The 27,193-nt window shown below is 39.1% G+C and overlaps 1 long non-coding RNA gene across 1 annotated transcript in view; it reads right to left on the reverse strand.

Moving 5' to 3' along the window:
* The window catches only part of LOC129511950 (uncharacterized), a 51,445-nt gene extending 24,623 nt beyond the window's left edge, over positions 1-26,822 (reverse strand). Inside the window, exons 1-2 of the long non-coding RNA XR_008664947.1 lie at positions 26,673-26,822; positions 3,687-3,807 (exon numbers count right to left, since the gene is read on the reverse strand). This is a non-coding gene — a long non-coding RNA (uncharacterized LOC129511950). The remainder of the gene's footprint in view (positions 1-3,686; positions 3,808-26,672) is intronic.
* Between the last annotated feature and the right edge of the window lie 371 nt (positions 26,823-27,193).

The raw sequence follows: 27,193 nt of genomic DNA on the forward strand, positions 1-27,193 counted from the left end.
TCGCAGTTGCTATGGCAACTCTGGAAGCCTGGATTCAGCCTCCGCAGGAACTACGGGCTCAGGGCTCTCGGTTCTCCGTCCGCAGGGCCTGGAGGCTCCGGGGCGGGGCCGCTGATCTGCTCAGCTCGGGGCAGGAGCGTCCTCGCTGTCCTGGGCCCTCCCGGCCTCTGCCTGTCCCGGGGGAGGCCGGATCCTGGGCTGTGTCCCGGCGCCCTGTGCTCCGGGGCCTGCGCTGGTGGATTCGCGCTCCCGCCCCGCAGCCCCCTCCGCGGAGCCGCCGCCCGAGCCCCTCCGAGCTGCTCCGGCCCCGCGGTGCGCGCTGCAGCCCTTAGGGAGCTCGGCGCACTCTCCCGGGGAGCAGGTGTCTGTTAGTGTCCCCGGGAGCCCGAGGGCATCCCCGCTCTCCTGGGTCCTGCTCCAACTCCCTGCGGGCCCCTTTCCGCCCGCCCGGGAAGGTTGGTGCAGCTCCTGCTCCTCCGGGACGGGACGGGCTCTCCTGTCCTGGGGACACTCGCCCCGGCCTCAGCCCGGCTCCTCGCGGGCCCCTCCCCCTCGGAGGCCTTTTGTTTCTTTATTTCTTTTTCCCCGTCTTCCTACCTGGATAGAAGCGCGGACTCTTCTCACTGGAGCATTCCAGCTGGTCTCTCTTTACATCTCAGGCCAAACTCGTAGATTTTCAGGATGATTTGAAGGTTATCTAGGTAATTTGGTGGGGACAGGTGGTTTGGGGACCCTGCTCTTCCGCCATCTTGCCCCTCCTCGCCTATTTATATTATTTTTATTGTAAATTACATTATATTATTTATATTATTCATATTAGGCATAAATGCTGACTTTTATCAAAAGTTTTTTAACAGTTATTAACAATATCATAGTCCTAATAGGATCACAATAAGTGATAGTGGGCAGCCTGGGTGGCTCAGCGGTTTAGCGCCGCCTTCAGCCCAGGGTGTGATCCTGGAGGCCTGGGATCGAGTCCCACATCGGGCTCCCTGCATGGAGCCTGCTTCTCCCTCTGCCTGTGTCTCTGCCTCTCTGTCTCTCTCATGAATAAATTAATAATTTTTTTTAAAAGAACTTATCTGGGGGGATGCCTGGGTGGCTCAGTCGGTTAAGTGTCTGACCCTTGGTTTGGCTCAGGTCATCATGAGCTCAGGGTCATGGGAGTCTGTGTTTAGCTGGGAGTCTGCTTGAGGATTCTCTCTCCCCTCTCTGTCCGCCCCTCCTCCCCTCCATTGTCTCTCTCCCTCTCCCTAAAATAAATAAATTTTAAAAAGAGAGAGAATGATATCTGATATTATAGGAAGAATTTGTACTATAACCTTAGAAAACATCGATGCACTAAACACTATGCAGGGTCCTTTTAAATTTTTTTTTTTTTACTTGGTAGAGATAGTGAGTATAAGGCTATCACTTTGGGCCACTATGGTGTTTATGGCCCTCAGAATCATAGAACTGACTTGTTAGGCCCTCTGGGTATCTTGAGATAATGTGAGCTAATGGAAAGAATTCTCGATTGAAAGAACACAGGCTTTTATTCTATCTCTGCAGTGTTGGTTAATTCATTTTCTTAGGAAAAGCAAGAATAGGATTTTTTTTCCCCTTAAAAATAGTGGACCAATTAAGGAAAAAAGAAAATAGGAAGAGCAGAGTTTTTATTAGAACTGTTTTTAATTTTCACTAGCTCATGGCAAGACTGATGATAGCAAAATGCATCTTCTAATTGCTAAAGAAGGTATCTCCCATTAAATCAATATTTGAAGGCCTCCAACAATGGGATCCCCTCTGAGCACCTCTGAATTTCTTAGTTCTTATAATGTGACATTGTAACAACTTCATCCATTAGCTCATCCAATCATTAATTCTTTTTCTAATTTGACTTGAAGTCCTTACAGTGGCCTACAAGATGGCACATCATCTGTCCCCTCCTGCCTCTCTGATCTCCTCTCCCCTCTGCTCACTCTGATCCTGGCCCATGAAGGTACTCACTGTTACTCTAGAGTGTGCTTGGCACTGACTTGATACCTTTGCCCTACCTCTCCTTTCTTCCTGGGATTTTCCCCCAAATATCTACTAGACTCACTTTCTCACCTTCTCCAAGTCCTTGCTCAGCACACTCTCAAGGGGGCCTATCCGGGCATCTGGATACAGTTGACTGCTCTACCTCATTGTGTTTATTGTTTATTGCTTATTGTCTCCTCTTCCCTCTTCCTGCATGCAAACTGCATGAAAATGGGGATTTTTGTCTAGAACAATGTCTGGCCCATAGAAAGCACTTAAATATTTGTGGGATGATTGAAGTTAACTAATGAGTATCATATGTCTACTCTGTCTCAGGATTTGTGCTTAGCACTGGGAATAAAATGAGGAACATGACACAATCTCTAACCCACAAGAAATGGTATAATTCCCAGGACACTCACCACAGATTCTGATTCAGTAGCTTTGGGGGCAGCCTAGACATTTGCAATTTTGCCAGATATACCAGCAGTTTCAGATGTACCCTGTTCTCACTGGCAGGCAATGAAGTTGTCTTGTCATTGGATCTTGGACACCTAATACAATGGCTGAAACATGCTGGGTGTTGAATAACTCTCCCTCAGTGATGAAAGGAACATTATGATAAATAAGATGTACTTTCTGCCTTCCAGGAACTCATAACATTGATGAAATTTTTACCTGGCAGTTGCTTTTTTTTTTCTTTCCCCCAAATCACTTCTAACATGATGAGAAATGAATGCCCTACGCACAGAACGGTTAAATGATAAAACAAGCAAGTGTGTGAATACGGAAATTCAGCAGAGAGAACACAGCGCAGAAATATTCCACTAAGAATTCCACTGCTCTGATCTGAAAGCCATAGTTTAAAATTAATATCAATGCTATATCTAGGGATCCCTGGGTGGCGCAGCGGTTTGGCGCCTGCCTTTGGCCCAGGGCGCGATTCTGGAGACCCGGGATCGAATCCCACATCGGGCTCCCGGTGCATGGAGCCTGCTTCTCCCTCTGCCTGTGTCTCTGCCTCTCTCTCTCTCTCTCTCTCTCTCTCTGACTATCATAAATAAATAAAAATTAAAAAAAATTAAAAAAAAATGCTATATCTAGATATTATTTAAGAAGTCAATAAATGCAGTGCTTCCTGCATTGTGGAAAAAATGACTTTTTTGAAAACATTTCAGGTCCTTGAGGGGGCTGGAGCAGCACTAGCTACAGCGTAGATACAAGTGGTCAATGGACAGCCTATTATTACCGGAGTCACAGTATACATAGATGTCAGTACTAAATTCGCATCCCTCTGACATAAATGTGCAGGCAAGACAAATGCTTGGATTTTCACCAAATGGGAACTCCAATTTACCTTTTCATCACTTGACACCTGGGCCAGGAATTGTGTGGATTTGCTCTAAATGCACTTGGACTATAGTTCAGGTGGGGAACGTTTTTGTGTACCACCATGAAATTTTACTATAACACAACTTGTCATAGCAGAACCTTCAGAACAAAGCCCGTGTTTATTATTGGCAGTAAGAGAAAAGCCTTATTACATAGCACAGATTCATTTATCATATGGTTGATGAACATCATATGCTGCCAAAAGACCAAGGTCACACAAGAATTGCCTCATAAGCTAGATCCTGAGACACATAGCCATTCTCAGAGAAAAAGTTAAGATAGGTAGTACTCACTTTTGATGGACTCAGTTCTCTTCTTTTATGCATATCCTCCTTCTATTTTTCTATTCTTTTCTTCAGACATCAGTACTCTCATCACTCGCTCTTGCTCTCTCTTTTAATAGACCCCTATTTTCTGGAAAGAGACATATCAATAAATTATACCCCCGTGTGAATTTGTCAGTAGGTTGCTATCCCAAGGATAACTTACCCTAAGTGAATATGCCTCATAGGGTGTCTCCCTAGTTGTGAAGTTGGAGTAATTTTCCCCAAGTTAAATGAATTTCAGTATCTGGGATTGGGAATGATACAGGTTTTAAAAAGTATAGAAGAGTGAATTATTGAACATCTATTGTGTGCCAGGGCCCATTTGGTATTTGTTATTCAATTTAGTCATCCTGAAGAATCCTGTCAGGTAATATTATGCCCTTTTTACAGATGGGAAAACTGAGACTTAATGAGGTTAATTTATTTACCCAAGTTTATGGGACTCAACCCAGTTCTTTCTGACTTCAGAAACTCATACGCTCCTGCCTTTCCATGTCCCACACAGGCCCAGGACATACAGATGTGGGTGGCATATTCTGATGAGAACTGGGAAAGAAAGCAAGAAGAAAGAAGAAAAGGGAAATAGTGAAATGCAGTACCTGACAGTGTGCATCCGTTACTAAAGTCATAAGATCAAAGTTATTAGGTCATTTGGAAATACTATTCTTGATGAAGTTATCAAAGAGCATTTGGAATTTAAGGTGGAAAAATGAAAATTCACCATGTATTAATTTACTACTCCAAGCCTGGCCCTTTTGGTACACATCTCTAATCCTGAAAATACAAGCTGCATCATTATCTTCATTTTGTCTTTTAAACTCACTGATTCCTTCTTTAGCCTTGTCCACCTTACTCTTATTTCATGTATTGGAGATTTTATTTTAACTATTATATTTGGGAAAACTAATATTTGCCACTTACTCCTTTTTGTAGTCTCTTTTTTTCACATTGCCTAATACCTCCTTTGTCTCCTTCGATATACTTATTGTGGTTATTTTAAAGTTTTGGTTGGTCTGTTCTAATACTTATGCTTCAGATGGTATATACTGTTAAGCTGTTGGATTTCTTTTAGGTAATTATATCTTTTAAGTGTTGTGTTATTTCGGCCCATGAGTCCATGTACTTGAGGCTGTCAGCTACTCTGGTAGGTCAGATATATTTGGAAAAGCCAACAGACAGGGCCAAGAGTAAGTTCCAGGGTGAGAGTGTCAATCTGTAACTCCTACTTACTAAAGAGTCTTTTAAGAAAAATGTTTGATTAAGGTAAAGCCTACCACTACACAAATATTAGAACGTCCAAAATTAAAAAAAAATAAAACATGGCAATATCAATGCTGATGAAGATGCAGAGACTTGAACTTTTCACGTATTCCTTGAGGGAACACCAATGGTAGAGCCACTTTGGAAGGTGGTTTGGCAGTTTCTTATCAAGTTAAAAATACACTTAACACTTGACCCAGCAATTCCCCTTTTAGTAATTTACCCAAGAGAATTGAAAACTTATTTCAAATACAGCAGCCTGGGTGCTCAGTGGTTTAGCGCCACCTTCAGCCCAGGGCATGATCCTGGAGACCCAGGGTTGAGTCCCACATCGGGCTCCCTGCAGGGAGCCTGTGCCTCTGTCCCTCTCTCTGTGTCTCTGCCTCTTTGTCTCTCTCTCTCTCTCTCATGAATAAATAAAATCTTAAAAAAAGAAAACATTTCAAATAAATGCATACATGCAAATATTTATAACAGCTTTGTTCATAATTACACCAAACTGGAAAAAACCCAGATGTTCTCCAACCAGGGGATGGATAAACAGCCTGTGGTATATGAACAGAGTGGAATGCTACTCAGCAATACAAAGGAATATACTGATGATATAATACCATGAATTTCAAATGAATTATGCTGTGTGGAAGAAGCTGGACCCCAAAGACTACATACTGCATAATTACATGTCCATTTCATTCTTTTAAAAAAATGGTGGTTGCTGGGGGATTGAGGGTGGGAGAGGGGTAGACTACATAATGGTGGTATGAAGAAACTTTCAGATTAATGTCAAATCTCACTGAAATGTACACCAAAAAGTGAATTTTATTGCATGTAAGTCAAAAATAAATACATGTTTTTGGGCAGCCTGGGTGGCTCAGCAGTTGAGCCCCTCTGTCTTTGGCCCAGGGTGTGACCCTGGGGTCCCCGGGATCAAGTCCCATGTCTGGCTCCCTGCATGGAGCCGGCTTCTCCTTCTGCCTGTGTCTCTGCTTCTCTCTCTCTCTATGTCTCTCATGAATAAATAAATAAAATCTTTAAAAATAAGTAAGTAAATAAATAAATGTATACATACATACATTAAAAAAAAAGCCAAATCTACTTTACTTGGATAATTACCATACTCACTTTCCAGATAATAAGAACGGAATTAAAAAATTCTTTGAAATATTTTGTTTTAAATTTAAGAAAACATCTCTTGATTTTGCCACAAAGTCACACCTGAACTCTTTTCATTGGATTTATTTTAAATGTTTAATAAGCACTAAAGTCTGAAAATTTTTTTCAGTTTTATTATTTTTTATGTTGTGCCAAATCTGGTTTGTGTGTGTGTGTATTTTAAGATCACTTTGTTTTCTTAACAAGTTCCTTTTGAAGAGAAAGCTTTCAGTTCCATTAATGGATTCTTCCTTTTTCCCTCAGCTTATTAAACTTGATGGAGATGAATGAGTTCAAGTGCAGGTGGCCATAAAAAAAGGTCAATTCCCACCCACCTGGGGTTGGCTGGCCCTTTATTCAAAATTACGGGCAGAAAATGTTAAGATGATCTCATGCTCATAAAGGTGGGCCAGCATTCTCTAACACAGGTGTTAAGAAAGAATTCGGACAATCAGAGAATTGTTGAAACCACATCTGTCCCCTTAAGTGTGCACAGCTGTCTGAACATATATTGAAACTCTCGGGCCTTTTTTTTTTTTTTTTTGCAGTAACTTGCTTGAAATGATGGATAACAAACCACATTCAGAGTTTCTAGTTCTAATAAACACACTGAAGTGGCCATTCAAGTCCAGAACAGATCCTTCCCCCACCTCAAAACCCAGGGCCTCGCATAGCCCTTGGTAATTACTGGGTATCCAGTAAATAAATGAAGGGTGAATAAAATAAAACTTTCTAGGTCTTCTAAATATGTGACTTTCCCCAGATTCATCAGTTTTTATGTTTCTTCTGTAGTATGAAAATAATACCTGACATCACAGAACATGGAGAATAAAAAATAAGTTCATTACTAATATAAAAGTGTGATGAAATAATACAGAAGTTTTAAAATATAAAATTGAATCTATGGTGGGAATTCTAACATTGTAACTGACTGAATCCTAGATTGTCACATTCTCAGAGTCCTTCAGTTTATTGAAATATATTTTAATAAATTTTCAAGAAGGCATCTTTGTTTGGGATGTCAATGCATCCAACAGGTGATTCTTACAGGATCTGTTTACAGAACCATAACAGGTTTCAAAGAAAATGAAATAGGCACCATCAATTCTTGTGCTCTTTCTTTCACAATACTCAAACTTCACTGGGTAATAGAATCCTTGTTTCGACTTGGGTGGGAGGTAGAGAAAGGGAGAAGAAAGAGGCAGACAAAGAACAATAAGTTAATTATTTATAAATGTCTAAGTCTAAGCATTTCTTCGTATGGTGACTATTTCTCAACATTCTGATCCACCCACTGTCTGTGCAGTAGTTGATTTTTTCCTTTTGAGGGTAAGTTAGCTGATTGCTTGAAATATCCCCAATTTCCCAGGCTTAAAAATAAAAAAAAATAAAAATAACAAGTATAGTACATCTTGGGATGAATCCACTTAAGAGCACGATGGCTGCCACAGCTATGAGACACTGTGTTATTCTCTTTGTCTTGGGCTAGTGTAGCTTGGAGGAGGAGGGAGCTGCATATTATTTACAATCTTCAAGCCATTGGTAAATGCTATCGCTTCTCTTTTGCTTGCATAATCTTACCTGGAAAATTAGAAAATCGAGAATTTAAATTTGTAGATTCAGCTGGGAATAACTAGGACCGGCAGTTAGAACACTGTCCTTCATGCGGAAGGGGGTGATAGTGATGATGATAGTGATAGAAATAAAAATCCTCATAGGAGCTCTCTTTCCTCGAGTCTTTTCTATCAGTCAGGTGTTCACTAACATAATACGTGCATTGTACAACTCATAACCAAAAGTTGCAAGAGTAGGGTATTTGAAGGAGCCCCCCCAACCCCAAGCCCCGTGATGCTAGCTTTAGGACCAGATGGCCATCGTTATCACCATAGCAACTCTAGGCAGTCTTCTCTCCTGCCCCACTATATTCAGCCAACCCATCTAAGCCTGATGTGCCAAGGGACCTATAACCCCCAAAGTTGAAGCAAAGTGGCACAGGAGCCTTCCTTGGGGAGTGCTTCATGCTGTGGTGACCCTGCAAGTATGTGGGTAATACTTAGATTCTATAGTTACCCCAAATAGTCAGAACACCTTGTCAGGTAATTCATCTGAACTTGCTTACTCTTCAATCCTACTGATTCCCCACCCCTACCCCCTGCTCCCTCCCTACAGGTGGGGAAGCTCTCACAAGGAACCTAGCTGAGCACCACAGGTTGGTCATTAGATACAGACATTGTGCCCCCCCTTCCTCTATCTCATCACTAGGGACACAGCTGCAGTGGGGATCACTCAGCACAAGGGAGGCGCTGGCCCTAATGTCAAATCTCTCTGGCCCTATACCAAGTTTTCTTTCCAGTCCTTATTTGCAGCGTAAGCCCTGAAGAGACTGAAAGAAGACTGGAAAAGAGGAGAGTAGGAAGTCTAGGAAAGAAAAACTGTGGTAATTTAATATATTCTTTTAAAACTGTGTCTAAATGAGAAACTCATACTATTTTTTACATGTGGTGCCCAATGAGCAGTAGGGCCCCCAGCACATGTTTGTTGAATGAATTATGCCAGTTCTGAATTGCGCAGTAACCAGTCTTGAAGACTGGGCTTTCTGGATAGTTGCTTCTCTTGGTTGCCAATTTATAGACATTACTCTACCACTTAGTGTCTTTATTGGGTCTAAAAGAAACAGAAGATGAATATCAATTCAATGGGTAAACTAATGAAAAATACAGTCTTCTTGCACTATTTGTCACTTTGACTATTTTTGAGAGGGGGTGACACACAGATAATCAGAATTTTCGCTTCAAATTTTAATTTTCAGAATTGTACCTTACGTTTGGTTTAAAAAGCATTTTTGAAAAAAAATAAAAATAAAAAGCATTTTTGAGCCAGTGCTTCATATTATGATCTGGTACACAGAGATGAATAAGCTGTGTCCCCCCTTCTAGTGTGGGGAATAATCTGATATTTGGTGGACACAAGGGTTTGATGGCCATTTTGCCTAACTTCCATATTTATGAATTTCCTTTCTAAGTTCCTATTCTTTTAATTAGATCCAGATTGGATTTTTTTAAAGACTTATTTATTTATTTGAGGGGGGGGGATGGGGAAGGGCAGAGAGAGGGGAAGAGAGAGAGTCCCAAGCTGACTCTGTTCTGAGTACAGAGCTGGTCGTGGGACCCTGAGATCATGACCTGAGCTAAAACCAAGAGTCGGATGCTCAACCCTCTGAGCCACCCAGGCATCCCCCAAATTGGGATTATTAATTGGACTTTCCATCTTTAATTTTGAGGGTAGAGTGATGTTTTAAGTGAAAATATGATTGCATTCCTTTTTAGTTAAGAACTTTCCAAGCTTAACCCTCCTTCAAACCCTCAAAGCTTCAGAGCAAACTCTCAAATAGATAACCTTCTCCTCTCCTAAAGAGCCTCTGTGTTGGCACCTGAGAAAATATATTAGTTACTTGTCAGCCTTTTCATTCAGATATTACCTTTTTTTAAAAGATTTTATTCATTTATTCATGAGAGACACATACAGAGAAGCAGAGACACAGGCAGAGGGAAAAGCAGGCTCCATGCAGGGAGCCCGATGCGGGACTCGATTCCAGGATCTCAGGGTCACAACCTGAGCCCAGGCAGATGCTCAACTGCTGAGCCATCCAGGGGTCCCCAGATATTAAAGAAGGAATCATATCTTTTATCTTGCATTCTCAGGGCCTTACTGGCATATAGAAGGTATTTAAAAATGTTTGTTGAATGAAAAGCAGAATGAATAAAGAAAATATAACACATTGTGGACTATGAAAAGTCAGCCAAAGCCAAATATGGTTTATGTGAGCAAGTAATGTTGGTACTTGCAAGTGGTAATCGATGAGGCAGGAGTATTGTGATTTTGGCAAGCTTTTTGGAAAATTACTTGCTAGGGGTGTAGGGCACTTTGAGAAGGCTGCTTTACATACTGAGTTGAAATAATAGTCATCAGGGAATAAATGAATAGTCTGCGGTTAGGCTGAGTATATTCACAGCCCATTAGAAAGGCATTGTAAGACACATATTGTGTTTATTTTCCTGTTAAATAAATCCAGTTATTTTGATGGCAAGAGTATTACTGGTAATTTTTAATAGGCTAAGTCAAATATTTAGAGGTATTAGACAATAGCATAGCTACATTTACTTTGTTATAAGAACATACATACAACAAAATATGTACCATTATAGAGACCTTTCAACCATTTTTGCACAGCTTTAGTTCATATATGAAACATTTTATCCATATGAAGTTTATCTTTAAAATATAATGTATTTAAAAATTTTTGTTTTAAAACTAAAGATCAAAAAAATAGAATGTTACGTAAATGGCATGACTTAGTAGTTGCTTAGATTGTATGTAACATTTTCAAGTACTATTAAAACTCACTTATCTGTTACTGGATGATTATTTTCAGAAATATTCTATCAGTGTAATTAAAAGATCAAAGTATAAATTTTTAGAAGGATACAAAAAAACATAACATAGAAAAAAAACATTTGTACTTTTTTTTTCTTTTGTCCTGCAGAAGCTTGGAGAAAACCTGTTGTTTGCAAGATAGTTGTAAAACCAGCAACTGGTTCTTAGTTATTCTGATTTTTTTTTTTAAATAAGCTCTATGCTCAGTGTGGGGCTGGAACTCATGACCCTGAGATCAAGAGTCACATTCTCTACTGACTGAGCTGGCCAGGCGCCCCATTCTGAAATTTTTTAGAGATTTTATTTATTTATTCATGAGAGACACAAAAAGAGAGGTAGAGACATAGGCAGAGGGAGAAGCAGCTTCCTGCAGGGAGCCTGATGCAGGACTCAATCCCAGGACCCCAAGATCACGATCTGAGCCGAAGGAACACGCTCAACTGCTGAGCCACCCAGGTGACCCCCATTTTGAATTTTTAGAAGAGATTGAAAGTGGAGTAGTTTGATCAACAAGAAACATCAATGCACTGAGGATCACAAAACAAAACAAAACCCCCAAAAAGTAAATGAAAAGGGTAATATTTGAATGCCTCAATTAAAAGATCACCAAGAACCAGACACTTATTCTAAAGTAATGGCTCAAATAATGCCAAAATTTGCTATGTCTCAGCCATTTTCTTTGACTTTTTCCAAAAGAAAAATTCCAGAATATTTTATCAAATGTAACAGAAATTTATGATGAGTTTTCAGACTTCCTCCTCCCGGTAAAGATATTTAGTGGAAGTTTTTCAGTCCTGGAGACATTTGAGAAAGCTGCTGAAAGAAACAAAGACATGCTATTGAAATTTCTAGATTTATAGTAAATTAGGATTTTTATGAAGCTCTGCCAAACTTATAATTATTTCCCATCCGTCACTATCTATTGTTCCAAAATCTCTCTTGTTAGTTCAGCAGTAGTCTTTTCAGGAATGAGAAAGAAGACCAAGAAAGGTTCCTTTATTTTAACTTTATCATCTTCAGTATGGACGTATCCTTTCACTCTGAACATTTGTTCACTGTATGAAACATCATGAGTGTTGTTGGGGCGAAGGAATTACAGGAGCTGGGCTCAGTTCCATTCCCTCTCTGAATAGGAGAGAGGCATCATCTACAAGAAGAAAAGACTAGTCTGTGCTCCTTGTCAACTGGGCCTCCAGGTAAATAAACTAATGATATTTTCCAAGAGGAGGAAGTCTGATCAGCAGGATGTCTCTGGCTACAGGATTATTTATGATAAATGAACCCATAACCCACGAGGCATGACTCCCTAGAGAATGTCACCTAAGCTATATACCACATTCTGAAGTAGAACATGGAAATATAAATGTAATGTTCTTTGCAGTGTGAGGAACCCCACAAAGCCTCATGGGGACCTTGTCTATTGTTCTTATGTCCAATGTGGTAAAAAAGATGGACCCGTGGAGACACGTGAGAGGCTCCGGACCTCTTTACTCCTTCTGAGTCTCTTGATTGTCTCTTTCCTTAAAAGCTGTTAGTAAAGGTTGATACTGGGTAAAAATCTCTCACTCTTTGAGAGTGAGACTGACAATCTATCTTTTGCATTAATTCAGCCATCACAAATAATTCCAATAATATATATATTTTAATAGCCACTGCTGTTTTTTCACTGATGTGATTTTCCAGAAGATGACTTTTGGAGACAAGAGATTATTTTCCCTTCAGAAGGAATAATATGTTTAATTTTAACTAGACATTCCTTTAAAATTGAGTTGTAATTTGAGAGTAACTCTATCAACTCCAAAAATTTCCTTTGTAGATGACATCCTCTCTGGCCACATTAAGGGAAGGTTTTGAATAGCTGAAAACAGAATTATGTCAAAAAGATGATGGAAGATGTCTCCCCATTTTTTGTCTCTTTATTCATTTCCACATGATGGGTTTTAACAATGACTTTTTTCAAGTATTGTTGTCTCCCATTTTCCTAAATGACAGAAGTGTTCATATGTCTCAAGTTCAGAGATTTGAGAATTTACCTTCCAGTATGTTTTAAAGCTAATTATAACACTAGATGTTCCAGCTTTGTCTCAATATCTGCAGTCTGCAATAAAAACAAAACAAATTTTTAATTTTGAATAAGCCAAGTCTTTAAATTTTTGCCATTTTGATAAAGATCTATAAAACCATGTTGTGTGTTGACCATATCTTCTGCTATTTTTTTTCCTTCTCGTTGAACTGGAAACGTTCATCTTTAATCAAAAGAGGTTCACTTCTTCTCTTAAGCAAATTAATCCTTAAATCATCTGGAACCAGTACTGGCCAAGTAGCAATATTAGAATAAGTTAAAATATCATTAACTGTCTCCTCTGCATCAAATTGTGGTCTTTAGGGGCACCTGGGTCGTTCAGTCGGTTAAGCATCTGCCTTCAGCTCCAGTCATGATCTAGGGTCCTGGGATTGAGCCCCATATTGGCTCCCCCCTCAGCGACGAGTTTGCTTGTCCCTCTCCCTCTGCCCCTCACCCCTCCTCATGCCCTCTGTCTCTCAAATTAAAAAATAAAATCTTTTTTAAAAATGTGGTCTTTCCTAGTCTCTCTGTCTCTGTCTCTTTCTGTCTCTACATCAACTATATGTATATAGTTGATATATATACTATCATAACTAAATACAATTGACTGTCATTCTTTCCAACATTTTCTTTCTCTTCCTTGTTGTCAGTGCTTGTAGAACATGATTCCTTGTTCTCTTTTAGTCCTGCTCTATCTGAATCTTTTATCATTTTTGTATAGGTCCTTTAAATAAATAAATTTGTATCTCTTAGAATTTTTTTAACTATACACAGTGTTGAAAGATACCGTGATGTTACAACAATGAATAGTATTTTCATTAGTTTCCATTGGCATTTAGTGAAATATTAAAAAAATTAAATCCAAGGGGCATCTGAGTGGCTCAGTCAGTTAAGTGCCTGACTCTCGATTTCAGCTCAGGTCTTAATCTCAGGGTTGTGATTTCAAGCCCTGTGTTGGACTCCATGCTGGGTGTGTAGCCAACTTCAAAATAAAACAAAACAACAACAATTAAATCTGAGTTTTTATTTAACCTTATGAGTAATCATTATCTGAGTCTTTGCAGAAATCATTCTGGTGGGAGTATTTTTCTCCACGTGTCATTTTTGGAGCTTTGAGGAAAAATTATTTATTCTTTTTAGTCTCACTTCATTACTGGAAAATGCTACAGAATGAAAGTCTAATAGTGGAAAGACTTTCCCAGCCAAGCTGGAATGCTCATTATGAAGCTGTGCATGTAGTACAGACACATTTTTAAAAGTTAATCTCAACCTTTGAAGTACTGTGTGATCTAATAGGAAATATGGATCCAAGAAAATCAGCTTATATTTTGCTCTCTGATGAATGGGATTTGTCTTTTCTGAGTTATCTTTTTACTTGTTTGAAGTTTTAAATGAAATTAATCAAACGCAAAGCATACTTGCAAACATCTGGAATCAGACTTAAGCAACAAACAGTGAAACTCCAAGTTTTAGAGTGGCTCCATCAGGAATAGCACGCAGACATTGAGAAGGCACCTATGCAACAACTAAGTGTAAGAAAATAAATATTTATGTGGAAAAATGAATGAAATGTGAAGAATAATGCCAGGAGAAATGACAATAAATGAGGATCGTTTGTGGTCAAAAGAAATAAGACAAGCAATGTTTGAATTCCTCAATTGTTTTCACCTAGAACTGGACATTCATTCTAAATCAAGAGGTCAAATAAGATGAACGTTCAGGGCAGCCCCGGTGGCTCAGTGGTTTAGAGCCCGACTGCAGCCCAGGGCCTTATCCTGGAGACCCGGGATCAAGTCCACGTCGGGCTCCCTGCATGGAGCCTACTTCTCCCTCTGCCTGTGTCTCTGCCTCTGTCTCTGTGTCTCTCATAGATAAATAAATAAAAATCTTAAAAAAAAAGATGAACGTTCATATGTTTCAGCCATTTTCTCTGATTTTTGCATAAAGGAAGTTCCAGAAGATTTTACCAAATATTATATACACATATAATGAATGTTGTCATGAAGGTAGAGGGGATTTTTCATGTGTGGAGATATTTGAAAGCTGATAAAAGAAACAAAGATGTGGATAGAATTGAAATTTTTAAAATACACAGTGGATGGGATTTTTATGAATCAATACTAACTTTCTTATTATAGTCAGGTAGTAGAGGGGGTGTAAAGGAAGGGAGGGAATGAATCCGAGAAATATATAGGAACTGGACTCAACAGCGCTTGGATATGAGGAACAAAGGAGGGCTCTCTTATGACTCTTCCTTTCTGACTTAGATGATTGAATGAATGTTAGAATCATTGTCTGCGAGAGTACGGAATATGTGGCAGGTCAAGGGCATGAAGGAGGTAGCCACTGAAGCAGAAGCATCTATGACACTTTTGAGTAGACCAGTGGGCTAAGAAGAGGGGCCAAAGATCCTGGAGTTAAGGAGAGAGGATTAGGTGACAGGTTTAGATGTTGGATTATCATGGAAAAGAGAGATGAAGCCACAGAAATGTATGAGTTCACTGAAAATGAGAATAGGGACATGCATGGGACCCTGAGTGAAGGTACTATTCATGGAGTGGGAGGAGCAAGTTATGCAAATAGAGATGATGTTCAATCAGATGCCAAAGGAAGGAGTAGCCAAAACTGATCAAGTGCTCCAGAGGGGACAGGGAAGTGACACTGAGGAGGTCACTGCAAAGCTGAACGGGATATGAAGATGTAGGGCATCAGGAGGCCACAACTCTTTCAAGAACTTAGCTTCAAAGGGAAGGAGAGATTAATAATTAGAGTAAGAAACAGAGTTTTTGTCAGGGATAGGTTGATTTTCTTTTTAATGGGAAAGAAACCATCCTTTTTACTTTCTGATTGTGAAAAAAAATGTTTCTCATAAATAATTCAAAAAGGTCTATTAAAATGTGAAAGCCATTGATCAGCCCAACACCCCGTATTCACAAATACTAGAAACCACACCTCTCCCTTTAGCTTTCAGTAGCTCTTTGAGTTTCTAGGGTAACTTAATGAAAGAGGCAGAAAGAGGTTTGTTGAAAAGGAGTCTTTAACCTGGTATCTCTTCTCTCAGATCTCAGTTGGGCCTGACTCAAGAAAGGAGAACTTTTGCACAGTTTTCAAAAGTGCAAATAGTACAACACTTTCTCCACCACCTTTCAGTGACTGCCTCTCCCTATCACCCTGCGGTCAGTGACAAGAGGGTCAGTCGGGAGCGTTGTCCAGCAGTCTTGTCTCAGCTCTGAATATCCAAGACTTCAGTCTGGATTTGCGTTGGCATTTGTTCCCACCAGAGATAGAAGAAATAATAGGAACACCAAAAGCCCTTCGATGGGCAAAAACCACATACAGCTGACAAACAGAAACAAAAGGAACTTTCAATACAATAGAGCCTGAATTTGATTATGAAGAAACATTAAACTCAGACTGTGAAGCATTCTGCAAAATAACCGAGAGATACTCTTCGAAAATGTCAAAGTCATGAAGGACAAGGAAAGACCCTCAAACTGTCCCAGATAAAGGCAGTAAATATACATGTCATATAACTGATCACATAGTCCGAGATTTTCTTTAGCTTTAAGAAACATTATTGGGGCAAATGTAGAGATATGAATAGGACTAGATTAGATAATAAAGATGTCTCGATGTTAATTTTCTGATTTTGATAATTACACTGTAATTATGTAAGAGATTATATTTAGGGTTTGTTGTGACCACTCTGCAGGGGAAGGATGGACCTTCACCCATAATTTGATTTCACATTGAGATTTATGATTCTATACACATCTAACAAGGGTATGAAAAGGGTTATTACTTACACAATTGATGGGTCCTGGGACAACAGGGCAAGCCTCCCAAGCAGGTCAGAGGGAATGAAGGAAGAAGACTGGCTCAGGGTTTTCATTGTGGTTAGGGAGTGAGGCAGACTGACGATTTCTCTGCACAGGTAGGGTCTTAAATGATTTGAATCTCCCCACAGCAATTAAGGAAAGAGAAGAGTATCAGGCTTTCTGATCAGATTGCTCAGGGGGAGAAATTGGGGAGGGGGGGGTTGAAAAGGCATCAGTAAATATCAGAAAATGGAGACAGATTCTTTATCACAATTATTTTTTTCTTTATCTCAATTATTTCTGCAACTTACTCTCAAATAAATCAGAAAATACTACATATATGTATATATGGAGAGAAACAGCAAAATAAAGCAAATATAAAATGTGAACATTTGGGGAATTTGGATAAAGGCTATATATAGTTCTTTGTACTATTTTTGCAACCTGTGTCTGAAATTATGTCAAAATAAAAAGTTATTTTTTCGAACTAAAGGAATACTAGGCCACTTAAAACTTTCTTCTTGAGAAGAAAATTTCAGATTCCTAGTGGAGAAGAAGCAGCAATGAGGCAAAAGAAGCTTTCTAGAAGTTTTTTCTTTTCTGAGTAAATTTCCAATCCCGTTTTAATGACAGACCTCCTCACAATTATAAATATGCCACAGCAGTAGACTTTGACTACATTTTCATATGTATTCTTTTTTAAAAAATTCAAATTCAAGTTTGTCAACAAAGTGTAGTATTGGTTTCAGGACCAGAATTTAGTGATTCATCACTTACATAAAAACCCAGGGCTCATACAACAGGTGCCCTCCTTAATGCCCATCAGCCATTTAACACATCCCTGCACCCACCACCCCTCCAGCATTCCCCACTTTGTTCTCTGTAGTTAAGATTCACTTATGGTTTGCCTCCCTCTCTGGTTTTTTTTTTTTAATCTTATTTTTCCTTCCCTTCTCCTGTGTTCATCACTTTGTTTCTTAAATTCCACAAATGAGTGAAATCATATGGTAATTGTCTTTCTCTGATTGACTTATTTCACTCAATACGATACCTCCAGTTTCATCCACATCTGAGCAAATGGTAGGTATCCATCCTTTCTGACAGCTGAGTAGTATTCCATTTATATGTACACCACATCTTCTTTACCCATTCACCTGTTGGTGAACATCTGGGGTCTTTCCGTAGTTTGGCCATTGTGGACATTGCTGCTCTACACATTGGGTTGCAGGTGTGCTTTCAAATCAGCATTTTTGTATTCTTTGGATAAATACCTCATAGTGCAATTGCTGGGTCTATTTTTGACTTTTTGAGGAACCTCTATACTGTCTTCCAGAGTGACTGCACCAGTTTGCATTGCCATCAACAGTGTAAGAGGGATCTCCTTTCTCTACATCCTCACCAACATCTGTTGTTTTCTGCGTTATTAATTTTAGGCATTCTAACTGGTGTGAGGTGGTATCTTACTGTGGTTTTTTTAAAAAAGATTTTATTTATTTATTCATGAGAGAGAGAGAGAGAGAGAGAGAGAGAGAGAGGGAGACACAGGCAGAGGGAGAAGCAGGCTCCCCTCAGGAAGCCCAATGTGGGACTCAATCCCTGAACTCCAGGATCATGCCCTGGGCCAAAAGCAGAGCTTAACCACTGAGGCATCCAGGTGTTCCCCTCATTGTGGTTTTGATTTGTATTTTCCTGATGTTGAGCATCTTTCCATGTGTCTGTTAGCCATATAAATGTTTTCTTTGGGAAAGTGTCTATTCATGCCTTCTATCCATTTTTAAACTCAGAAATGGACCCACACCTGAATGGTCAACTCATCTTCAACAAAGCAGGAAAGAATATCCAATGGAAAAAAGACAATCTCTTCAACAAATGGTGTTAGGAAAACCGGAAAGCCACAGGCAGAATGAAACAGCACCACTTTCTTATACCATATACAAAAATAAATTCAAACTGGATGAAAAATCTAAATATAAGGCTTGAAATCATCAAAATCTTGGAGGAGAACACAGGCAGCAACCTTTTTGACCTTGGCCAACCAACCTCTTACTAGCCACATCTCCGGAGGCAAGGGAAACAAAAGCAAAAATGAACTATTGGGTCTTCATCAAGATTAAAATCTTCTGCAAAGTGAAGGAAACAGTTAACAAAGCTAAAAGGCAACTGATGGAATTAATGGGAGAAAATATTTGCAAATGACATACTGGAGAAACGGTTAGAATCCAAAATCTATAAAGAACTTACCAACTCAACACCCCAAAAATACATTTTCATATATACTCTTTTAGATATTTTTCTATGCCACACACATTTCTAACAAATAAAATTGTATATCCTTTGACTCAAGAATTCCACTTATAGAAATTTATCGTAAGTAAAAACTGGAAGTATACAAACACATATTGCCAGTAGGCTTATCATAGCATTGCATATAATAGCAAAGGGAAATAACATAGGAAAGACGTGAAATTCTTTACAAAAGAAATATAATGAGTTCCTCTGTCTGCATATGAGAAGTAGGGATTGCAATTAAAATACATGTGCATTTTTAGAATACAGCATGAATTGGAGAGTTCAATACTTAGTTTAATGGGAGTGAATGTAGTGATCATCAGTTGTGTTAATTTATCCAGCATCAATGATCTATTCTTTGGTTGACTGCACTTTCAGATTGTCTTTGAAAAACTATTTATCCACTGATGGATGTGGTCTTGGTGAGCATTTCTAGGCAGGTGCTGCCCACCACTGACCAAGAGGTGGGTGTACTTCCCAAGCTAGACCTGTCTGTCTCCCCCTCTCTCTCTTTCTCTCTCTGTCTCTCTCTCTCTGTCTGTCTCTCTCTCTCTCACACACACACACAAGTACAATATTCAGAGCACACTCATCCACTACAATGGCACCCTGAAAAGAATAGAACATCCATCTGTTTTCCTTCTTAGATCACTGGAGAGCATCTGGTTTGGGCTTAAAAATAATTTTAAAAAAAGATTGGCTCATCATGTTTTCTCTGATTTTGTGAGTTTTCTGTGTCTATGCAATAACTCATTCACTCCTTCATTTTTACTTGCTAGTCACAGTCCATTTCTGTAGACTGCAACCAAGGAAAGCTAACAGATACAGAGACTAGACAAATGAATAAGTGAATGGACTAGCCACACCGAATACAGACACCTCAGAGATAACTAAAAAGTATGTGACATAATATAATGTATTCATAAGAGGCAAGCTGAAAGAATGAAGAGAGAACAAGTTAATTTCAAAATAATAAAATCTAGCTAACAATTTTTTCCCCAATCTCTTGACTTGATCAAGCTGCTTTAAAGGCCTTTGCTTTTTATGGAATTAGAATGAGATCCTGGCAGGAGCTCATTGGCAATTTAATTAGTAATTAGTAATCCCAAAGGTTAATGTGGAGTTGCTATTAATTTTATTTTAAGGCTGATATTCTTCTCTAAAGGACAAAACCAATGCATATTCAGATAGCAATCACTGCCTTAAATATTCTAAGTAAGTGAAATATTAAATAACAATAGCATTAGAAAACTTGAAATAATGTTTGGATTCTCACATTTATCTTATTCATATTTTAGTTCCTTGGAGAAACATAAAGTGCTAATTTTTAAAGGTGCTTAAAATTCCTATAGTTACTAGATTTCCACTATTCATTAGAGCACAATATTTAGTGTTTTGAGGAAGAATTGCAGACCTTACCCAATTCCACTTGAAGTCCACTCTTATTTAAAAAAAATGAAGTCCACGCTTATCCATCTTATCATTTTTGCACTAATGTCACTTTTTCCAAGTGTTTAAATGGTTTTAGGGTAGATGACCTCCATTGAAAGATTTACCATTATATCTCAGTTTGCACTAGAATCATAATTTTAGACAGAATGTCAGAGCAAAGAGTTTAGAGATAAAAAGTATAGGCCAAACACATTTGTGGCTATTAAATTACTAGTTGGTTGCGTGGGCAGAATTACAGTATCTAAAATGCAACATATCCTCTAACTATTACACAATTCCTGGTTCAAAGTGTATGGGAAAGTGGAGACTTGTCCTGAACAGTGATGAATACTGGAGAGACCAGCATGCAGTGCTGCCCTTGTAGGCACCATCTGAGACAGGGATTAGGGAAAATGAATAACAACTGTCCACCCCAGAGCTTGTTTCTCTTTCCTCTTCCTGGGCCACTGGCAGAGGGATATTATTTGCGTGGTCATGTTCCTTTCTCCACTGGATGCATTTCAACAAGTCCTAGAGAAAAAAGTCAAGGAGTACAGTCTCTGGCTGGCTTTTGCTCTGGGCTTCCACTGAGCATTCTCCTGAGAATGTAACCATTGGGAAGATCAAAAAGCATGTAGATGATGACTCTGCTACCTAAAATATTTCTGTTACCACAACGCTCAAGCTGTTGACTGTAAAAGAAGATAGATATTTTCCTATTGCTTTGGAATAAGTAAACTTCCTTTTCTGCCTCAAATCATCCTGTACTGCCATATTTACATTGTGGGTTATGAGGTAGATTTTGAAAAAGGAATTACCCTGTGTGGTGTGGAAAAAGGATTTTCTAAGTTCAATTTTACAAAGTGTCTCTCTTGTATATGACATAGGTAATTCTAGTCATAATTTAATGCCTATATGCCATGGTGAGTGTCCAGCCACTTATCAGTTGTGCGTGTGTAGCACATGCACGAAAAGCCACAGGCGGGACCCCTGGGTGGCTCAACGGATTGGTGCCTGCCTTCAGCCCAGGGCGTGATCCTGGAGACCGGGGATGGAGTGCCACGTCGGGTTCTCTGCAGGGAGCCTGCTTCTCCCTCTGCCTGTGTCTCTGCCTCTCTCTCTGGGTCTCTAGTGAATAAATAAAAATTTTAAAAAAGAAAAGCCATAAGCATAATACAGAATCAAAGAATTTCCAGACTTTCACTAAAAATGTCCTATGGGCATCATTTATTAAACCCTTGCTGTGAATTTATTACCTAATTTGATACTCATTTGATATTTACTTTCATCCTGCCCTCAGACTTGAGAGTGGCACATTTAAGCCCCCATGATCTACGATTCAATTCAAGAGTCACTCTAAATATGCCGCTGTGGCTCAAAAGACTCCATATGCTGTGACTCCATGGTCAAGAGTCTACTCCTCATAGTTTTGTTTCTTTAATAACACTAAAAGATGAAGGAAAAACTTCAGCTTTGTGCTAACCCCTTCAAAAATTACCTGGCTAATATTTCAAAGTCCTACTCATATTTTCCCATATCTAAGAAATCAAAAGAAAATCATGAGCACTACAAACTTCTACTTTAAAAAAAATCAAGGAGGGATCCCTGGGTGGTGCAGCGGTTTGGCGCCTGCCTTTGGCCCAGGGCGCGATCCTGGAGACCCGGGATCGAATCCCACATCGGGCTCCCAGTGCATGGAGCCTGCTTCTCCCTCTGCCTGTGTCTCCGCGCCTCTCTCTCTCTCTCTCTCTCTCTCTCTCTGTGACTATCATAAATAAATAAATAAATGAATGAATAAATAAATAAATAAATAAATAAATAAATAAATAAATAAATAAAAAATCAAGGACAAAAAATTTAGTACCTTACTATACTAATTGCTCTATACTTCTTTAACTGGCACCCATGTTCACCAAAGTCATCTTTACCTTTACCAAATCATATTCACTATTTGTTCTTATTTCTCATCTCATTTTTTTCATGCACTCAACAAATTTGTTGAGTATTTACTATGTGCTTAGTATTGTTCTAGAGGCAGGAGATGGATAAATTAAAAAACATTAAAAATTACTGCCTTCATGTAGGTTACACATCTCATCTGCCACTTAGCTTAAGAATGTTTAGAAAAGTAAATTTTAATTAAGATTGTTTTTTAAAATGTAGATGTCTTCCAATGATGATGAAGTTATAAAGTATCTGATAAAAGTTTGTCTGTAGATGATATTCAGAATTAACTTCTCACAAATGATATTCATATATCCCATATACACACTCATACATACTTAATGTAAAACCATAGGTGATCCTATTACAATATAATCTATCAAAATGGAAAAGGTAATAAAATCGAGTAAGGAGAGGTGTTTTGATATATAGGTATTTTGGGTGAAGGTGTTCACAAAGTGGGTTAGAGGTATAAGAGATGGATAGAAATATTTAAAAATAGAATAAGGACATGCACATGCTTTAGAGGTCAAGGTAACTTGTTTTGTTTGTTTTTTAAAAAATACATACAAGTTCAGTCTAAAACATACGGCTCTCTCTTCTTCAGTACTTAAAATGCTTTAGTCATTTTTATCTCACTTCTGAAAATAGAGGAAGACAAATGAAAGTGGGAAGGAATAAAATATAAAGGATAAAGGAACAATCCGGAGAACAGAGGAAGAAACACATGTATAATGATACAGAGGGAGAGCGAAGGGGGGCAGAGGGGAATGGAAAAGAGATAATTCATTAAATTATGTGCAACTCCAGCCAAAAGTCCTCATCATTAGCCAAAAAATTGAGGAGTGGGGAATAGTAATGAGACTGAATTAAACAGCCTAGAATGGTACCTGAAACATAGTGGGTTCTCAATGCATATAGGTTGAGTAAGAAAATACATTTTTCAATTATTTATTTATTGGAAAAATGTTCATTGAACATCTATTGTAGGCCAAGCATTGCTCTAGACAAAACATAAAAATTCTTGACTTCATGGGTTTTACATTCTAGTAAAAGGAAATAGACAAAAATCTAAAAACTGTAAGTTAATTATAAAACATGTTAGATGGTTTTTAAGTTAAGACAGTAAAATAAAACACAAAAGTTTGTAAGATGAATTTGTAATTTTTTAAGTAGGGAAATAAGGAAAGGTTTGTTAGAAGAATTTTATGAAGTGTGACAGGAGATGCTGTAGGAGATGTCAAAGTGGGACCAGATTATGGGGAAGTCACCTCTTGGTTTTATTCAATGAAATGGGCACCTTTGGAGGGTTTTGAGCAGAAACTGTGTTTAATAAGATCACTCTGGCTGCTGCATTGGGAATAAACATAAGGGGCTGGAAAAAGCAGAAGGAGGAAAATCACACATAAGGAGGCTTGTCAGTATGATAGCAGTGGAGGCAGTAAGAAGTTGTCAGATCTTGGGTATATTTTCAAAGTAGAGATGATAGAATTTGCTGACATATTGGATATGGGATGCAGGAATAAGAATAACTCTAGGATTTTGGTCTATAAATGCAGCGTGGAGCTGCCACTGCCTGAGCAGATTTTGGTGGGCTGGAAATCAGGAGTTGTGTTTTGGACATGATAAGTTTAAGATGCCATTAGGCATGTAAGTCCAGATGTGTAATAGGCGGTTGGATATGTATGTCAGGGGTTCTAGGGAGAGATCTGGGCTGAAGTTGTACATTTGTGAGTCATTAGTGATATTTAAAGTCCTGAGATTGAATGAGATCTTCAAAGATTTGTGTTGATAGGAAAGAGGAGATCTGAGGTCTCCTCTTGGGACCCTCTAGCCTTAAGACACTGAAGTGATGAGGAAAAATAAGCACGGGAGGCAGAGAAAGAACAGCCAACGAGGTAGAGGAAAAACCCCAGAGACTGTGCTGCCCTCAAAGCCAAGTTCAAACATTTGGGGTTTGTGGGACTTGTAAACTTGGAGTTTATTCATTCTTCCAACATGAGCAGTTATTTTGTCCAGGTACTGTGCTAGCCACTGCTGACACAGGGACGAGTAAGACTTCATCCCTCGCCCCCTGTCGATGAGAAAAGGTATGAACACACAGTTTCAGTGCAATGGGAAACATCTTGCAATGGAAATATGCATAGACTGCTTTTCAAGGTCAGAGGAGGGCAGCTAAGTCACATGGGTGGACCTGAGATCTTGACTTGAGAGTAGATTCTAGCTAAATGAGGAAAATGGGAACTGGAATTCCTAAGAACAATTTCCTCTCTCTCCCTTTCCCTCTCTGTCTCTCTGGGATCATTTTCTCTTGTTTTATTTAGTTGATGATAATTTTCTTCTCCGAATTTTAATGTTTGACTTCTACTTTGAATATTTGATTCCATGTGAACCATTGACACAACCGCCTTTTGGATTCTTTTATACCTATGACATGATTATTCTGACCAATATGTAGACCTGAAAACTATTTTCATGTTCTCTTTTCGACTTGGTTTGTGAAGATTTTTTTTTTATTCATAAGAGATACACAGAGAGGCAGAGACACAAGCAGACTCCTTGTGGGACTTGATCCCAGGACCCCGAGACCATGGCCTGAGCCAAAGGCAGCTGCTCAACCACTGAGCCATCCAGGTGCCCTCGACTTGGTTTTTGAAAATGCTTCCTCTTCTGAAACCCTCTTCAAGTCTTGAAGTCGTGAAGATTTTTTTTTTATTCATGGCCTGAGCCAAAGGCAGCTGCTCAACCACTGAGCCATCCAGGTGCCCTCGACTTGGTTTTTGAAAATGCTTCCTCTTCTGAAACCCTCTTCAAGTCTTGAAGTCGTGAAGATTTTTTTTTTATTCATAAGAGATACACAGAGAGGCAGAGACACAAGCAGACTCCTTGTGGGACTTGATCCCAGGACCCCGAGACCATGGCCTGAGCCAAAGGCAGCTGCTCAACCACTGAGCCATCCAGGTGCCCTCGACTTGGTTTTTGAAAATGCTTCCTCTTCTGAAACCCTCTTCAAGTCTAGCCCATTACTGTCTTTCAAACAAAAAACAGTTCCAAGTGTAAAACATCTAGATCATCTCAAGAAATATGGTGACTTTGGTGAACATGTTAAGGGACTAAATTCAAGTTTGGAAATGGAAACAATACCAGGGGAGAAAATATAAGCTTCCACGGTTTTCTTTTGTCAGATTCATTTTCTCAGGATCAATGATAAAATACTTGCCAGATCTGTACTTCAGATGTTGCATGATCCCTCAATTTTCCAGTTCGCTCAATTTTCACTTACTCTGATTTTCTTTTCCTTTTAAAAACACACTTTGCAGAGAAACCTCCCACCAATAGGTGGCGTTTGGACTCTAGAAAAATATCAACTATCTCTTGACCCAGGAAACAGTATAGTTGGAGTCACTCAATTTCCTCATTTTAATAGAACTTGCCAAGACATTATCTAATATGTGACTGTCACTTTTTTTTTATATCAGTCCGGTTAGCATCAGCGTATCTTGCAACAGAAATAAAATGAAGGGGTAAATATTCTTGTATTAACCTGTCACATCAACTTTTCTCAGTGCTCTTCCAAACAACTTCATCTTCAACAGGCAAATGGGAAAAGAGTGACCTAACTCGTGAGGTTAAAAATATGCCAGCTGTTTGAAGCTAATTTTATGGGAAGAAAATGAGATGGAAGAAATCTGCAAGTCAACTTTAGAAGAGAATATAACCTCCTGTGAAGCCTAAAGTTAGGCACAACCAATTGTTCATATATTGGATTTGTATTGAAATTCGTATGTAACAAAAACTTACTTGTGAAGTCTGTGTTATTTCGAGATTAAAGAAAAATAATGGTATTACAGAGAGCTACGACCGTGATATTTAGAAATGACCGCGATGACTGAAGAGAAAGACAAATGCGTCCGAGAATAGCAATTCATGTGGATATAAATTAGGTTAGTAAATCAAAGCTATTGGACGAGTGTTCTTTAAGCAATGCAACCATAAAAATATAATTTTACTCACTATAACATTCTACAGAGAACAACAAAATAACGACGCTTAGCCAATCGACCTGTTGTTTAACAGAAATATTTTCCAGCACAGAGGAGGCAGTTGATTTATTGTAAAATCATTGAATAGATCAAGGAGCAGATTTTAAACCTCCTCCTACACACCAACATGTTGCTGTGAGTTAATTTACCAATCTCCATATTAACTAGGTGTTGGGAGATGCTTTTGAGATGGGAAATCACCTCTGGCTCTGGCTTTTGACAGGAGAGATTCCAATTCGTTTTGCTTTTCCAGCGGGGAAACCTGGTTACAAGAAGACTGAGCTACTTACATTTTCATATTGTATTATTATCATTACTGAATACACTATTTTAAACTTTCCAGACTGTAGCAAAAATTAATAACTGGAGACACAGCAACCTGGAGATGAGTTTAGATCAGTTCATGTCTCTGAAATGTAATTCTTCTGTATTGGTTAGTACTTCTGTGGTTGCATCTAATGAAGAAAACCCTAGGTAACCTAATCCAAAAGAGGAATTGATTAGAATTGTGACTTACCTTGGTGGCTCTACCTTTGGCTCAGGGTGTGATCTTGGAGTCCTGGAATCGAGTCCGGCATTGGGATCCTCGCAGGGAGCCTGCTTTTCCCTCTACTTCTGTCTCTGCCTCTCTGTGTGTCTCTCATGAATAAATAAATAAAATCTTTTAAAAAAAGAAATCATGAGCTACGGGAACTACTTGTGGCACAAATATGGACCTTTATTTTCCAGTTAAGCCCTCAGGCCACTCCTGCCCCCATTAGTTAGGAAATCCAGTATCTCTCCCAGAACGAATTCTCTGCTCTGTAAACTGAGCTTTCTCCATCCAAAGGGGTCAGACCTGTTCCCAAATGCCAAGTAGAGGGAAAGTTGAGGAGTCTGGTCCATCTTGCGTCATCACCCCAGTGTCACAACTGAAAAATGACAGCTTAGGTCAGTTGCCCCTCTGACAACCTTTGTCCCCTTGTGCCACCATTGGTGAGTCAGCTCCCTCTGCACGTAGCAACATGCCTCCAAATTTGGGTCCTCTAGGTGAGACAC

This window comes from Nyctereutes procyonoides, unplaced genomic scaffold (assembly GCF_905146905.1).
Source record: "Nyctereutes procyonoides isolate TBG_1078 unplaced genomic scaffold, NYPRO_anot_genome, whole genome shotgun sequence".
NCBI classification, from domain to species: domain Eukaryota; kingdom Metazoa; phylum Chordata; class Mammalia; order Carnivora; family Canidae; genus Nyctereutes; species Nyctereutes procyonoides.